This window comes from Pelmatolapia mariae, linkage group LG15 (assembly GCF_036321145.2).
Source record: "Pelmatolapia mariae isolate MD_Pm_ZW linkage group LG15, Pm_UMD_F_2, whole genome shotgun sequence".
Taxonomy (NCBI): Eukaryota; Metazoa; Chordata; class Actinopteri; order Cichliformes; family Cichlidae; genus Pelmatolapia; species Pelmatolapia mariae.
Genome location: NC_086240.1, coordinates 33749462 through 33766124, shown reverse-complemented (window position 1 = coordinate 33766124; position 16663 = coordinate 33749462).

The following is a 16663-nucleotide window of genomic DNA, read 5'->3' as shown; positions in this document are numbered from 1 at the left end:
TGGAGCTCAAAATTGACCAAGAGTATTTCTGGACTGATTCACAGGTGGTTTTGGGCTACATTAATAACGAAGCCCGCAGATTTCACGTTTTTGCTGCTAATAGAGTGCAAAGAATCAGAGAAGCAACTGATCCAGCACAGTGGCACTATGTTGACACCAATCAAAATCCAGCGGATCACGCTTCCAGAGGCCTCACAGTAGCGGAACTGATCAGTTCAAATTGGCTCATTGGACCTCATTTCCTGTGGGAAAGAGAGTTTGTCACACCAGACTCAACTCCAGACCTTCTGGTAGGTGATCCAGAGGTCAAAACGACACAAATACTACAAACAAAGGTAGTAGAGGACAGGAACTTCTTGGAGAGACTCAAAAGGTTCTCAAAATGGCATACAGCAGTAATGTAGTTGCTAGGATCCAGCAACTAGCCAAAAGAGCCAATGCAACAAAGGGTATAAATGTGGAAGACAGGAGAAAAGCAAGTCATGTGCTTATAAAATTAGCACAAGAAGATGCTTTCAAGGAGGAAATACAAACACTCAGCCATGGTAAATTACCACAGAGCCATCCTTTGTTCCAACTTGACCCAATATTGCAAGACTGTGTTCTCAGGGTAGTAGGGCGGTTAAGGAAGGCTTCCTTACCGCTTGACTTGAGGCATCCAATAATCCTACCCAAACATGGCATAATTACACACCTGATTTTAGATCAGTGCCATGAGAAAACCCAGCATCAAGGCAGAGGACAGACACTTAATGAGCTGAGAGCAAATGGCTTCTGGGTTGTTGGTGGGAGCAAAGTGGTGGCTAATCACATTAAGCAATGTGTTACATGCAGGAGAGCTCGCAGGCCAACAGAAACACAAAGGATGGCTGATTTACTGGCCGCTCGTGTTGACCCCTCACCACCATTTTCCTATTGCGGGATGGATTGCTTTGGACCTTTCCATACTAAGCAAAACCGCAAGGACTATAAGAGGTACGGTCTTATATTCTCTTGTTTGTCCTCTAGATCAATCCACATAGAAATGTTGGAAGATCTCACGACAGATGCCTTCATAAATGCTTTACGGTGTTTTATAGCTATTCGTGGAGCCATCAGACAAATCAGATCTGATCAAGGAACAAACTTTGTTGGGGCAAAAAATGAACTGACAGAGGCCTTAAAGGAAGTAGATAAGGACAGACTGTCTGCTTACCTGGCCAGGAAACAGTGTGACTTTGTTATGAATGTGCCTGACGCCAGTCACATGGGAGGTGTTTGGGAACGGCAGATAAGGACAGTCAGGGGTGTCTTAACCCTCATGCTCCCCTTCGGGGCAACCCCAGACCCCGGGGGTCCCAGAGTACCCCACCCTCAGTAGAGACCGGTGAATGAAAATGTTAACCCTCGTGCTCCCCTTCGGGGCAGCCCCAGACCCCGGGGGTCCCAGAGTACCCCACCCTCAGTAGAGACCGGTGTATGAAAATGTAAAAAAAAAAACAGAACGATCATTTGGGGTCGAAGAGTGCCCCAGAGCGATTCTAATGGGTTCGTCAGGGGATCGGGAAAGAAAACGTAGCACTTGGGGACCACGCACAGAAGATGCTGCGGCACCATGGGGGTCATTGATACCCCAGTACATGAAAATGAAGCATAATCACAATAATAATAATAATAATAATAATAATAATGAGAAGAAGAAGAAGAAGAAGAATACAACACACAGACGCTTCTGAGTTTTATTTTATTTTATTTGAAATTACACTCACGATACAACTGAGGCAATCTGGAAGGCAAAATAAAAGTCAACAACGGGGTTGAATCAGCCTTTCAAGACAAACGAATCTCAGTAGATATGTCAAGAACAGGTTTACATGAAAAAAAAAGAAGGTTTACATTAAAAAAATATCAACAAACTGTCCGTGTTTCAGACGCTCGGTGCTGTACAGCGCCTCCTGTGGACGAACGTCATAGAGCCTGCCCGAAACTAGGAGAAAAATTGAAATGGGAGTGGCAGCCACAGAGGGAAATGACGACCTATCCAGGCATACCATTTTAGGGACATGCGCAATGGGGGGGGTGCGTTTTTAAAACGCCCCCCCCTCCCCCCCGCAGCTTTATTTTTTATTACAATATCAACAAACTGTCCGTGTTTCAGGCGCTCGGTGCTGTACAGCGCCTCCGGTGGCTGTGAATACATGATAAAAATATCACCGTAGGATGCGTGCATTGAAAGAATCAGCCTTTCGTTACAAACGAATCTCAGTAATCTCCTTTGTAACACTCTGTGACCAGTCGCAGCTGGCCGATTTTCACCACATCCTCTCCCACCAGTTTGTCGTAGGCCTCGGTGATGGCGTCGAAGATTTTCCTCGCCGATTTCAGCTCATGCAACAGCGTCTCCGCCACGGTGCCGACCTTGACGTCGTCCGCTTCAATGTTGCGGGCGATCAGGAGACGTTGAATGGAAGGAATGAAACGAGGCGTGAGGAGTCTTTTCCTGATGCTGTAATAATGTTCGGCGTAAAAGTCATCCTCCAAGACTCGCAGACACTCGTGTTGTCTCTGGCTGGGGTGATTGATCTTGCACCCGTTGCACGCGTCGGTGCGGTACTCGTTGATCACTATGTCGAGTAGGTGATACACCGCAGTTTTCACGGTATCGACGAGTAAAGAAGACGCCCAACCGTCAAGCTCGGCGTCTTGCCGCTCGCCCGCCGCTGCATCACACTCCGCGTCGGACAGTATCTCCCCCTCTTCCGAGGAACTGTCAGCTGAGCTGTCCGAGGAACGGTCCTCCTCGTCGCAACGCAGGGGTGCAGAGTCCATCTCTTTCTTTTTATCTCCCTCGGTATTGAGCGAGGAAGACGGTTTTGACAAAAAAAAAGTTTCCGAACGAACGAGACAATCGCCTTCTTTTGAAAATATTAGAAAGGGGGGCTTATTTTTTTGTCGTTGTTTATAGCCACTTCATAGAACAGCTACAGCATAGGCAAACATTCAGCGAGTAAGTAAGTAAGTAAGTAAGTAAGTAAGTAAGTAAGTACATAGACTGCATTAGAACTAGAAATCCGAGAAAACAAGTGAAATGAAACTCAGCCTTCGTAGTGTAACAAGGAGAAACGGGGTGGGTTTAGCCAAGCGAACATTGCCAGTGTACAATTTTACTGAGAATATCCAAGGGCTCCACCGAGCCCCATGAGAACATAAGATGTAAAGTACGCTCCTGCGCCAAATAATCCCAGGGAAGCGAGGCCGAAGAATTTACACCGCTCCTTCAATTCGATCCTCTCCTCTTCTTCCCTTTTTCTTTGCTCTTCCTCCTTTCTCCTCTTCAGCCTTTCTCTTTCGAGTTTCTTCTGGGCCGCCTTATACATCTCGTTGGTGTAGTGGTTTCCTCCATTGAAATCCACCATCATTTCATCTATTTCATCCAGAAGACAGCCCCGGAGTGTCGATCGCAGCGATTGTTCTTATGTCTTCGCCCTCTGCCTCTTTTCTGAGACAGCCGTCGGTGACAGACTCGGGCGAAACGTCCTCTTTGAAAGCGTACGCATCCCCCAGGATGGTGTTTCCGGACGCACTCTTTCTCGAGCCTGTTTTACCGACCAGAAGGAGTCTCAGTTCTTCACGGGTCGCAGAGCCTGCGGGGTTGGGGAAACGATGGTTACATTTGAATCATTCTAGAAAAAAACAAAACAAAACATGAAACACTACGTTACACTAGGCTATTCTTTTGTTATCTTTGTATCGATGTTGACAGCAAGCAGTTTGTCTACATAAAGCGAGTACCACAAGCAGCACACAACCCTGGGATTGCACTTTACCTTTGTATCGATGATGACAGCGAGCAGTTTGCCCACGTAACGCGAGTAGCACAAGCAGCACACGTCCCTGAATCCGGCCTTTGGTCGCCAACATTTTCAGTAAGCTAAGAAAAGGAGAAAGGAAAAAGAGGTGAAATTAAGGCACATTCAGGGAAAGTCTTTCAGATCAGATTACCAAGTTAGACCACACTGAAAATACGCGTTGAATAAACCATGACCCCAAACTGGTCGGTTGTCCCACGTGTTTCCCCGTAGCTGCTCCGGGCGCACACACAATGAGCCCTGGTTTCGCGACGCGGGCGTAGCAACAACCTCCTTCTCCTCCTCACTGCCTCGTGTGTGTGTGTGTGTGTGTGTGTGTGTGTGTGTGTGTAGGAGGTTCTGGGTTCCTCAAAGACGGTGGTGTTCGCGAAACTCACCCTCCCCAAAGCTAAGGGCTCGCCAGCTAGGCCCGTGAGAGCGAGGGTCCGAGGTCCAAACGGAAGGCTGTGTTCGCGTAACCCGCCCTCCGTAGACCTAAGCGTACGCTACCGAGGCACTTGAGAACGATGTAGAGGGAGCAAGGATGAGGAGGAGGCAAGGAGTGTCTGAAGTCCAAACGGAGGGCGGTGTTCGCGTAGTAGGCAGGCCACAGAGCTGCTCTTTCACTAGCGAGGCGCTTGAGAAAGATGTAGAGGGAGCAAGGATGAGGAGGAGGCAAGGAGTGTCTGAAGTCCAAACGGAGGGCGGTGTTCGCGTAGTAGGCAGGCCACAGAGCTGTTCTTTCACTAGCGAGGCGCTTGAGAAAGATGTGGAGGGAGTAAGGAGTACGAGGAGCAACGGAGAGCCCGAGGTCCAACTGGAGGGCAGTGTTCGCGTAATAGGAAGGCCAAACAGCTTCTCTTTCACTAGCGAGGCGCTTGAGAACGATGTAGAGGGAGCAAGGAGGACGAGGAGCAACGGAGAGCCCGAGGTCCAACTGGAGGGCGGTGTTCGCGTAATAGGAAGGCCAAACAGCTTCTCTTTCACTAGCGAGGCACTTGAGAACGAAGGAGAAGGAGCAAGGAGGACGAGGAGCAACGGAGAGCCCGAGGTCCTCACTCAGGCCCATTTACGCGTAACCCAAGGCCCATCCGGCAAAGCGCTCACCTGCGAGGAGCAGGAGAATGGAGCAGAAGGAGGTCGCAGGACTAGGAGGCAAAGAGAGTCCGAGGTCCTCACTTAGGCCGGTTTACGCGAACACTGCCGAGAAGGAGACGACGATGATGATGATGATGATGATGATGACGATCTAAAGTTGAGAGTTGTTTCCTCCGGCGGTTCGGGGTCCCTCCGGACCCCAGTGTTTGCCATCGTAACTTACGAATGGTGGTTCGGGGTCCCTCCAGACCCCAGTGTTTGCCATTGTAACTCACGAATGTGTATTGGGGTTGCGAAATACCCCATCGTGGGTACGCTTTGACCCCATAGTAATCGTGGAGTAGAGAATATCCCTGCTCCTCTCGAAGGCCGGTTTACGCGTAACCCGAGGCCCATCCGGCTAAACGCTCCCCTGTGAGGAGCAGGAGAACGGAACAGAAGGAGGAAGGAGGACTTGGAGGCAGGGAGAGTCCGAGGTCCTCACTTAGGCCCGTTTACGCGAAGACTGCCGAGAAGGAGACGACGATGATGATGATGATGATGATGATGTGAAGTTGAGAGTTGTTTCCTCCGGCGGTTCGGGGTCCCTCCGGACCCCAGTGTTTGCCATCGTAACTTACGAATGGCGGTTCGGGGTCCCTCCAGACCCCAGTGTTTGCCATCGTAACTTACGAATGTGTATTGGGGTTGCGAAATACCCCATCGTGGGTACGCTTTGACCCCATAGTAATCGTGGAGTAGAGAACATCCCTGCTCCTCTCGAAGGCCGGTTTACACGTAACCCGAGGCCCATCCGGCTAAACGCTCCCCTGTGAGGAGCAGGAGAACGGAGCAGCAGGAGGCAGGAGGATAAGGCGGTTTACGCGAACACTGCCCTCTGCAGAGCTAAGCGTCCGACAGCGAGGCGCAGGAGAACCGAGGAGAAGGAGAAAGGAGGATGCTGAGGCAGGGAGAGTCCGAGGTCCTCGCTTAGGTCGGTTTACGCGAACACAACCGAGAAGGAGAAGAAGATGATGATGATGATGATGATGATGTGAAGTTGAGAGTTGTTTCCTCCGGCGGTTCGGGGTCCCTCCAGACCCCAGTGTTTGCCATCGTAACTTACGAATGTACATTGGGGTTGCGAAATACCCCATCGTGATTACTAAGGGGTCACACAGTACCCACGGAACACAGAGCGCCCGAGGTCCCCACTTAGGCCGGTTTACACGTAACTCGGGCCCCATCCGGCAAAGCGCTCACCTGCGAGGCGCAAGACAACGGACCAGAAGGAGGAAAGAGGACAGGGAGTCAGAGAGAGTCCGAGGTCCCCACTTAGGCAGGTTTACGCGTAACCCGGGGCCCATCCGGCTAAGTGCTCGCCTTCGAGGAGCAGGAGAACAGAGCAGCAGGAGGTAGGAGGATAAGGATGCAGGGGGGAGTCCGAGGTCCTCATGGAAGCCGGTTTACGCGAACACTGCCCTCTGCAAAGCTAAGCGTCCGACAGCGAGGCGCAGGAGAACCGAGGAGAAGGAGAAAGGAGGATGCTGAGGCAGGCAGAGTCCGAGGTCCTCGCTTAGGTCGGTTTACGCGAACACAACCGAGAAGGAGAAGAAGAAGATGATGATGATGATGATGATGATGACGATGATGTGAAGTTGAGAGTTGTTGGTCCCTCCAGACCCCAGTGTTTGCCATCGTAACTTACGAATGTGCGTTGGGGTGGCGAAACACCCCCCATTGTGGCTACTAAGGGGTCGGCAAATACCCCCGAGGTGATGAGACAGGGGTAACGAAATACCCCGTTGCGAGTAACGCGGGGTAGCGAAATACCCCACCACAACATCGGTAAAGGTAGCGAAATACGAGTTACTAAGCGTGTCGGGGTTGCGGACAAATTGCCAGCCAGAAAGACAGAAAGAGTGCACACCACTGACAAGGACATGTCCCGCACCAGGCCGTGGGTGGCGAGGAGGGATCGAGGCGTAGCAGCATCAACGGCATCAACATCTGCGTCAGCGTCGCAAACCTCTTGGGGAAACCGCGGCTCCTTCAGCGGAAGAAACTTAGGCACCTCGTGCACTGCTGCTGCTGCTGCTGCTCCTGCTACTCTATTACGACCTGCTACATTTCATTATCAAGGCCTAGCCAGCAAAGACGCAGAAGACAACACGGTCGGCGGTGGTCACATAATAGACAGGTCCGAACACGAAACCTTCTCCAGAAAGACAGAAGAAGAAGAAGAAGAAGAAGAAGAAGAAGTCAGTGTCCATCTAACTGACGAGTTTGAACATGACAAGAAAATTGCCTTTGTTTGGGCCGAGGCGCAAGCATCCGGCTTTGAAATCTCATCGCAACATTACCAGGGTGACGACTCGGAAGATGACTCGGAAGATGACTCGGAAAAAGAGTCGCAAGATGACAACGAGCACTCTGAGGCCGAGCTTCGCGATGAGGATGCTATGGGGGGCACTGAGGATGGCGGTGATGATGGTCGCGATGATAATTACAGTGAAGACGACGACGTAGATTACGACGAAGCTGTAGGCGATTGCCACAAAGGTGGCGGCGATGACGATTATCACGAAGATGGTAGCGACGAAGACGACACCGACGACTACGATGGAGAAGAAGAAGAAGAAGAAGAAGAAGAAGAAGAAGAGGACGAGCAATCGTCGCAGTCGATTTATCCCAAACCCCGCGACCTAGAGCAGCGAGGAGGCCCCACCGAAGAGGCTCTAGCCGCGGTCCGAGATGAGGCGTCCTCGTTCATGGCGTACTTTCCGCCCGAGATAGAGGACGCCGTGGTCGCGATGACCAACCTGGAAGCGTCCAGGCGCCGCACCGCCATCGACGGTTGGAAGCCCATGGGCCGCGCCGAGTTCCGAGCCTACGTGGGGCTGCTGATACTCGCCGGCGTGTACAGGTCGCGAGGCGAGGCCTGCGAGAGCCTGTGGGACGCAGAGAGCGGCAGGTCTGTGTTCAGAGCCACGATGCCGCTCAAGACCTTCCGGGCTTACTCGAGCGCCCTGCGGTTCGACGACCGAGAGACCAGAGAGGCCAGGCGTCGCAACGACCGCGGTCAATACGACAAGCTGGCCCCGGTCAGAGCGGTGTGGGATGAGTGGTGCGGGCGCTTGCCTCTCACGTACCGACCGGGACCCGAGGTCACCGTGGATGAGAGACTGGTGCCGTTTAGAGGTTTGTGTGATGATGATGATGATGATGATGGGACGTATGGGATGGATAGTCGGTTTTCCTCACTGTATTTTTTTTTGTACTTTTTGTATTTTTTTTGGGGGGGGGGCTTTTATTTGGTTTTTCTCCCTGTGTGCTTGTGAAACTGAGATACGTTCTGAACTCTTTCACTCGCTTGGTGCATGTGTGTCCGACTGTCTCTCTGTGGTGATTGTGATGATATTGGCATGTATGGGACGTATATTAGGCTTTCCTCAATTCCTCAATGTATATTTTTTGTGTACTTTTGTTTGGATTTCTGCCTGCGTGTTTGTGAAACTGGGACAGCTTCTGAACTCTCTCTTGGTTTCTTGTCGTATCACCCACAGGAAGGTGTCCGTTCAGGCAGTACATGCCCAGCAAACCGGCCAGGTACGGGATCAAGATATGGGTCGCGTGCGACGCCCAGTCCAGCTACGCGTGGAAAATGCAGGTGTACGCCGGCAAGCCCGACAAGCTCGGTCCTCCCGAAAAGAACCTGGCCGCCCGAGTGGTCATGGACCTCACCGAGGGACTGGCGCCTGGACGCAACGTCACCTGCGACAACTTCTTCACGTCGCGACGAGGCTTTTTCGCGAAAGAGGCCACACATTGCTGGGCACCCTCCGAGCCAACAGGCCTGAGATCCCCAGAGAGCTGCGCTGCGTCAAGGGCAGGGCCGTCGGCTCCACCCAGGCCGCGGTGCTCCGCGGCGGCCCGGACGGCTGGTCACCCAACGCGGTCGTCCTGTCCTATGTGGCGAAAAAGAACAAGAACGTGCTACTCCTCACCACCTCTCCGCGCTACGTCGGGCCCTCCGGGTCGCCGCTGGAGCCGAGCAGCAACCCCGACGGCGGCGGGGGCGGCTCTGCGAAACCCTCAATGGTGCTGCATTACAATCGCACCAAGGGAGGCGTCGACAACCTAGACAAGGTTGTGGGGACCTACAGCTGCAGGAGAAAGACTTCTAGGTGGCCCGTGGCCCTTTTCCACAACATGGTGGACGTGGCGGCCTACAACGCGTTCGTCCTCTGGAGGGAGATCCACCCGGACTGGATGTCGGGCAAACTCAACAAACGAAGGCTGTTCCTTGAGCGTCTGGGCAAAGCGCTCGTTCTCCCGACGCTCGAGGCCAGGGGACGACGAGGAACGCGAGGAGGAAGGCGAGAAGGAGAAGGAGAAGGAGAAGGAGAAGCCGTCTCCACTCCTGATTCCCGCCGCGACGAACCGCGGGAAACCCCGGTCAAGAGGCAGAGGTGCCGCGTCTGTCCCAGGAGCAAGGACGTCAAGACCAAGATCGTTTGCTTCGCCTGCCACGTGCATGTGTGCTCGAGGTGCGCGCTCACGTACTGCCCCAACTGCGCCGCGGCCCGCTGTCCGGTTTCGCGACGAGACCCCTCCGACGACGACGAGCGCCGGGGCCCACCTGTGTCTGCTTGACCCCTCTTCCTTTCTCTCTCTCCCTCTCCACCTCCGAAGATGGTCGAGAAAAGCTACCTATTGACACACCAACTACTCGTAGGCCGAGCGCGTCTGCGTCGACGACTCGGGACATTCACGAGCTCCTTCTCCAAAGCTCACGTCACTGGGAATGGACACGTACGGTCGTGACAGCAGCAACGACGGCGAGAACGGCGACGAGGGGATCCCGGTCTCTGAATCGGACCGAATCGGACCGATTGGAGAGCGCGAACCGGGGGAGGAGCGATCGTCGCGGAAACCGAACGAGCGTCCCCGTGTGCTTCAGGGATCACCCGCCAGTCGCTACTGGGACAAACACAAAAGAAACGCACCGGTTCAAGCCGTGGCTCCGTTCGACGGGACGTGCGCGTGTTCCGTTTGCAGAGTCGAGAAAACCCGGCGCGCTTCAAACGCCACCCCAGAAACAGCGAGAGACGTCTTCCGACACTATGCGTGGATTTTCGATCCGCCGCAACCGCGCGGCCGCCGTCGCAATCGATGGAGGGTTACAGCCGTTTAGGTGTCTTTGTCTGATGCTGCGACGGGACCCGCTTTAACCGGGGGTCCGCCTGACCCCCACCTCCCCCACCCCAAGCTGCCTCCGCAGCCCTTTGTTCCGTTTCGTGACGAGACCTGGGTCCGCGCTGCCGGGGTCCGCGTGACCCCCTCACACGCACACACCTCTCTCCCTCAACCCCCCCCTCACCGAGCCTCCGCGCAAGGTCCAGCTGCACCACGAGCTGGGGGTCCGCGTGACCCCACTCCCCGAGCGTTTTCTTTTTTTTTTCTTTTGGTCCAGGCCCAGGGCTGCACAAGGGTTAACCCTTGTGCGCCCTGGACCAAAAAAAAAAAAAAAAAAAGGGAGGGGGGGGTCACACAGACCCCGGCAGCGCAGACCCAGGTCTCGTCGCGAAACAGGGCCCCGGCTCGGGGTGGGGGCGGATGGGGGTCAGGTGGAACCCCTGCTATAGCGGGTCTCGTCACAGCGTCGGACAAAGGCACCTAATCGGCTGTAACCCTCCATCGATCGGGTAAGTTACGATGGCAAACCTTGGGGTCTGGAGGGACCCCCAAGCGCCAAGGCAACAACTCTCAACTTCACATCATCATCTTCATCATCATCATCATCGTCTCCTTCTCGAGAGTGTTCACGTAAACCGGCCTCAGTGAGGACCTCGGACTCTCCCTGCCTGCTAGTCCTCCTAACTCCTTCCTCTTGGTTCTCCTGCTCCTCGCAGGGTAGGGCTTAGCCTTACGGGCCCCGGGTTACGCGTAAACCGGCCTAAGTGAGGACCTCGGACGCCTCCTGCATCCCAGTCCTCCTACCTCCTGCTCCTCGGTTCTCCTGCTCCTCGCAGGGTAGGGCTTAGCCTTACGGGCCCCGGGTTCCGCGTAAACCGGCCTAAGTGAGGACCTCGGACCTTCCATGCCTGCTGGTCCTCCTTCCTCCTTCTGCTCCATTCTCCTGCTCCTCAAAGGCGAGCACCTTGCCGGATGGGCCCCGGCTCTCTACTCCGTGGGTACTGTGTGACCACTTAGTAATGGCGATGGGGTATTTCGCAACCCCAATGCACGTTCGTAAGTTACGATGGGAAACACTGGGGTCTGGAAGGACCCCCAAGCGCCACGGCAACAACTCTCAACTTCATATCATCATCTTCATCATCATCATCATCATCATCGTCTCCTTCTCGGCAGTGTTCGCGTAAACCAGCCTAAGTGGGGACCTCGGACTCTCCCTGCCTGCTAGTCCTCCTACCTCCTTCTGCTCCGTTCTGCTGCTCCTCGAAGGCAAGCACCTTGTCGGATGGGCCCCGGGTTATGCGTAAACCGGCCTAAGTGAGGACCTCGGACTCTCCCTGCCTCCAAGTCCTCCTTCCTCCTTCTGTTCCGTTCTCCTGCTCCTCACAGGGGAGCGTTTAGCCGGATTGGCCTCGGGTTACGCGTAAACCGGCCTTCGAGAGGAGCAGGGATGTTCTCTACTCCACGATTACTATGGGGTCAAAGCGTACCCACGATGGGGTATTTCGCCACCCCAATACACATTCGTGAGTTACGATGGCAAACACTGGGGTCCGGAGAGACCCCGAACCGCCGGAGGAAACAACTCTCAACTTCACATCATCATCATCATCATCATCATCATCGTCGTCTCCTTCTCGGCAGTGTTCGCGTAAACGGGCCTAAGTGAGGACCTCGGACTCTCCCTGCCTCCAAGTCCTCCTTCCTCCTTCTGCTCCGTTCTCCTGCTCCTCACAGGGGAGCGTTTAGCCGGATGGGCCTCGGGTTACACGTAAACCGGCCTTCGAGAGGAGCAGGGATGTTTTCAACTCCACGATTACTATGGGGTCAAAGTGTACCCACGACGGGGTATTTCGCAACCCCAATACACATTCGTGAGTTACGATGGCAAACACTGGGGTCTGGAGAGACCCCGAACCGCCATTCGTGAGTTACGATGGCAAACACTGGGGTCCGGAGGGACCCCGAACCGCCGGAGGAAACAACTCTCAACTTTAGATCATCATCATCATCATCATCATCGTCGTCGTCGTCTCCTTCTCGGCAGTGTTCGCGTAAATGGCCCTAAGTGAGGACCTCGGACTCTCCCTGCCTCCAAGTCCTCCTTCCTCCTTCTGCTCCGTTCTCCTGCTCCTCACAGGGGAGCGTTTAGCCGGATGGGCCTCGGGTTACGCGTAAAACGGCCTTCGACAGGAGCAGGGATGTTCTCTACTCCACGATTACTATGGGGTCAAAGCGTACCCACGATGGGGTATTTCGCAACCCCAATACACATTCGTAAGTTACGATGGCAAACACTGGGGTCTGGAGGGCCCCCGAACCGCCATTCGAAAGTTACGATGGCAAACACTGGGGTCCGGAGGGACCCCGAACCGCCGGAGCAAACAACTCTCAACTTCAGATCATCATCATCATCATCATCATCATCAATGTCTCCTTCTCGGCAGTGTTCGCGTAAACCGGCCTAAGTGAGGACCTCGGACTCTCCCTGCCTCTCCATCCTGCGACCTCCTTCTGCTCCGTTCTCCTGCTCCTCGCAGGTGAGCGCTTTGCCGGATGGGCCTCGGGTTACGCGTAAATGGGCCTAAGTGAGGACCTCGGGCTCTCCGTTGCTCCTCGTCTTCCTTGCTCCTTCTCCATCATTCTCCTGCGCCTCGCTAGTGAAAGAGCAGCTGTTTGGCCTGCCTATTATGCGAACACCGCCCTCCAGTTGGACCTCGGGCTCTCCGTGCATCCTCGTCCTCCTTGCTCCCTCTACATCCTTGTCACGCTCCTCGTTAGAGTACGCTTAGCTTTGCAGAGGGCAGTGTTCGCGTAAACCAGCCTAAGCGAGGACCTCGGACGCCTCCTGCATCCCAGTCCTCCTACCTCCTGCTCCTCGGTTCTCCCTCTCCTCACAGGGTAGGGCTTAGCCGGACGGGCCCCGGGTTACGCGTAAACCGGTCTAAGTGAGGACCTCGGACTCTCCCTGCCTGCTGGTCCTCCTTCCTCCTTCTGCTCCGTTCTCCTGCTCCTCGAAGGCGAGCACCTTGCCGGATGGGCCCCGGGTTACGCGTAAACCGGCCTAAGTAAGGACCGGTAGTGCTCTCTACTCCGTGGGTACACTGTGACCCCTTAGTAATGGCGATGGGGTATTTCGCAACCCCAATGCACATTCGTAAGTTACGATGACAAACACTGGGGTCTGGAAGGACCCCGAACCGCCGGAGAAAAACAACTCTCAACTTTAGATCATCATCATCATCATCATCATCGTCGTCTCCTTCTCGGCAGTGTTCGCGTAAACCGGCCTAAGTGAGGACCTCGGACTCTCTTTGCCTCCTAGTCCTGCGACCTCCTTCTGCTCCGTTCTCCTGCTCCTCGCAGGTGAGCGCTTTGCCGGATGGGCCTTGGGTTACGCGTAAATGGGCCTGAGTGAGGACCTCGTGCTCTCCGTTGCTCCTCGTTTGCCTTGCTCCTTCTCCATCGTTCTCCTGTGCCTCGCTAGTGAAAGAGCAGCTGTTTGGTCTGCCTATTACGCGAACACCGCCCTCCAGTTGGACCTCGGGCTCTCCGTGCCTCCTCGTCCTCCTTGCTCCCTCTACATCCTTGTCCCGCTCCTCGCTAGAGTACGCTTAGGTTTGCAGAGGGTGGGTTTCGCGAACACCCTCTTCGGTGAAGACCTTGGGATCTCCGTTGCTCCCCGTCTTCCTTGCCCCTTCTACATTACTCTCAAGTGCCTCGCTAGTGAAAGAGCAGCTGTTTGGCCTGCCTATTACGCGAACACCATCCTCCGTTTGGACTTCAGACACTCCTTGCCTCCTCCTCATCCTTGCTCCCTCTACATCATTCAGATGCTCCTCGCTAGCGTACGCTTAGGTCTCCGGAGGGCCGGTTTCGTGAACACCCCCCTTCGGTGAGGACCTCCGGCTTTCCGTGCCTCCGTGTCCTCCTTGCTTTCTCTCCATCATTCTCAAGTGCCTCGCTAGTGAAAGCGCAGCTGTTTGGCCTGCCCATTACGCGAACACCGCCCTCTGTTTATGCTCCTCGCTAGCATACGCTTATGTCTGCGGAGGGCCGGTTTCGCGAACACCCCCTTCGGTGAGGACCTCGGGATCTCCGTTGCTCCGCGTCCTCCTTGCTCCTTCTCCTTCGTTCTCATGCGCCTCGCTAGTGAAAGAGAAGCTGTTTGGCCTGCCTAGTACACGAACACCGCCCTCGGTTTATGCTCCTCGCGAGAGTAGGCTGAGGTCTGCGGAGGGCCTATTACGCGAACACCGCCCTCCAGTTGGACCTCGGGCTCTCCGTTGCTCCTCATCCTCCTTGCTCCCTCTACATCCTTCTCAAGCGCCTCGCTAGTGAAAGCGCAGCTGTTTGGCCTGCCCATTACGCGAACACCGCCCTCCGTTTATGCTCCTCACGAGCGTACGCTTAGGTCTGCGGATGGCCGGTTTCGCGAACACCGCCCTCTAGTTGGACCTCGGGCTCTCCGTTGTTCCTCGTCCTCCTTGCTCCTTCTTCTTCGTTCTCATGCACTTCGCTAGTGAAAGAGAAGCTGTTTGGCCTGCCCATTACGCGAACACCGCCCTTCGTTTATGCTCCTCGCTAGCGTACGCTTATGTCTGCGGAGGGCCGGTTTCTTGAACACCGCCATCGGTGAGGACCTCTGGATCTCCTTTGCTCCTCGTCCTCCCTGCTCCCTCTCCTTTGTTCTCATGCGCCTCGCTAGTGAAAGAGAAGCTGTTTGGCCTGCCTATTACGCGAACACTGCCCTCCAGTTGGACCTCGGGCTCTCCATGCCTCCTCGTCCTCCTCGCTCCCTCTACATCGTTCCCCTGCGCCTCGCTAGTGAAAGAGCAGGTGTTTGGCCTGCCTATTACGCAAACACCGCCCTCCATTTGGACCTCGGGCTCTCCGTGCCTCCGTGTCCTCCTTGCTTTCTTTCCATCATTCTCAAGTGCCTCGCTAGTAAAAGTGCAGCTGTTTGGCCTGCCCATTACGCGAACACCGCCCTCCGTTTATGCTCCTCGCTAGCGTACGCTTATGTCTGCGGAGGGCCGGTTTCGCGAACACCCCCTTCGGTGAGGACCTCGGGATCTCCGTTGCTCCTCGTCCTCCTTGCTCCTTCTCCTTCGTTCTCATGCGCCTCGCTAGTGAAAGAGAAGCTGTTTGGCCTTCCTATTACGCGAACACTGCCCTCCAGTTGGACCTCGGGCTCTCCGTTGCTCCTCGTCCTCCTTGCTCCCTCTACATCGTTCTCAAGTGCCTCGCTAGTGAAAGCGAAGCTGTTTTGCCTGCCTATTACGTGAACACCGCCCTCCAGTTGGACCTCGGGCTCTCCGTGTCTCCTCCTCCTCCTTGCTCCCTCTCATTGTTCTCAAGTGCCTCGCTAGTGAAAGAGCAGCCGTTTGGCCTACCCATTACGTGAACATGGCCCTCCATTTATGCTCCTCGCGAGCGTACGCTTAGGCCTGCGGATGGCCGGTTTCGCGAACACCGCCCTCTAGTTGGACCTCGGGCTCTCCGTTTCTCCTCGTACTCCTTACTCCCTCTACATCTTTCTCAAGCGCCTCGCTAGTGAAAGAGCAGCTCTGTGGCCTGCCTACTACGTGAACACCGCCCTCCGTTTGGACTTCAGACACTCCTTGCCTCCTCCTCATCCTTGCTCCCTCTACATCGTTCTCAAGTGCCTCGGTAGCGTACGCTTAGGTCTGCGGAGGGCGGGTTACGCGAACACCACCATTTTTGAGGAACCCAGTACCTCCTACACACACACACACACACACACACACAGACACACACACACACACACGAGGCAGTGAGGAGGAGAAGGAGGTTGTTGCTACGCCTGCGTCGCGAAACCAGGGCTCATTGTGTGCGCGCCCGGAGTAGCTACGGGGAAACACGTGGGACAACCGACCAGTTTGGGGTCATGGTTTATTCAACGCGTATTTTCAGTGTGGTTTAACTTGGTAATCTGATCTGAAAGACTTTCCCTGAATGTGCCTTAATTTCACCTCTTTTTCCTTTCTCCTTTTCTTAGCTTACTGAAAATGTTGGCGACCAAAGGCCGGATTCAGGGACGTGTGCTGCTTGTGCTACTCGCGTTACGTGGGCAAACTGCTCGCTGTCATCATCGATACAAAGGTAAAGTGCAATCCCAGGGTTGTGTGCTGCTTGTGGTACTCGCTTTATGTAGACAAACTGCTTGCTGTCAACATCGATACAAAGATAACAAAAGAATAGCCTAGTGTAACGTAGTGTTTCATGTTTTGTTTTGTTTTTTTCTAGAATGATTCAAATGTAACCATCGTTTCCCCAACCCCGCAGGCTCTGCGACCCGTGAAGAACTGAGACTCCTTCTGGTCGGTAAAACAGGCTCGAGAAAGAGTGCGTCCGGAAACACCATCCTGGGGGATGCGTACGCTTTCAAAGAGGACGTTTCGCCCGAGTCTCTCACCGACAGCTGTCTCAGAAAAGAGGCAGAGGGCGACAAACTGGTGGGAGAGGATGTGGTGAAAATCGGCCAGCTGCGGCTGGTCACAGAGTGTTACAAAGGAGATTACTGAGATTCGTTTGTA